Raw genomic sequence first — 883 nt, forward strand, 5'->3', positions numbered from 1 at the left:
TGCTATAAGGATTAGACAAGACCAAAGCAGAGGGACCAGATGAAATTTCTAACTGGGTTCTTAGGGAATGTGTCGAAGAGCTGTGTACTCCTTTATTGTTAATATTTCAAAATTCACTAAGACAAGGTAAACTACCAAAAAGTTGGAAATTCTCAAATGTTACACCCTTATATAAGAGCGGCGACAAACAAAACCCACTAAATTATAGACCAGTTTCATTAACTAGTGTAGTATGCAAACTGCTAGAAAGAATAATTAGAAAACAATGGGTTGAAATGCTTGAAAAATACGAAATGATATCAAATAAACAATTTGGTTTTAGAGAAGGAAGGTCGTGTGAAACAAATCTCCTCTGTTTGTATAATAGAGTATCTGAAATATTACAAGAAAGAGACGGCTGGGTGGATTGTGTGTATTTAGACTTTAAGAAGGCTTTTGATAAGGTCTCATACAAGACTACTATGGAAACTAGAGCACCTAGGTGGAGTGAAAGGTAACCTACTCGCATGGATGAAAGACTTTCGTCATGAAAGACAAATGAGCACAGTAATTAGAGGAAAGCATTCTACATGGCGACGAGTAACCAGCGGAGTGCCTCAAGGATCGGTGTTGGCGCCAATTATGTTTACTATTTTCGTCAATGATTTAGAGTCAAACATAAGCCCAGGTAGTTATCTGAATATGTTTGCAGATGACGTAAAGATACAAAAGAGGGTAACAGACAACGTCTCATGCCAATGCCTCCAAAGTGACATCGAGAACTTATTCACGTGGAGTTGTACATGGAAAATGGAATTCAATACCAATAAATGCCACGTAGTCAGGTTTGGAGAAAGTAGAAATCGCCCACTATTCCAATACAAATTAGGGGACGCAGTATTAG

Source organism: Penaeus vannamei, chromosome 9 (assembly GCF_042767895.1).
Source record: "Penaeus vannamei isolate JL-2024 chromosome 9, ASM4276789v1, whole genome shotgun sequence".
Taxonomy (NCBI): Eukaryota; Metazoa; Arthropoda; class Malacostraca; order Decapoda; family Penaeidae; genus Penaeus; species Penaeus vannamei.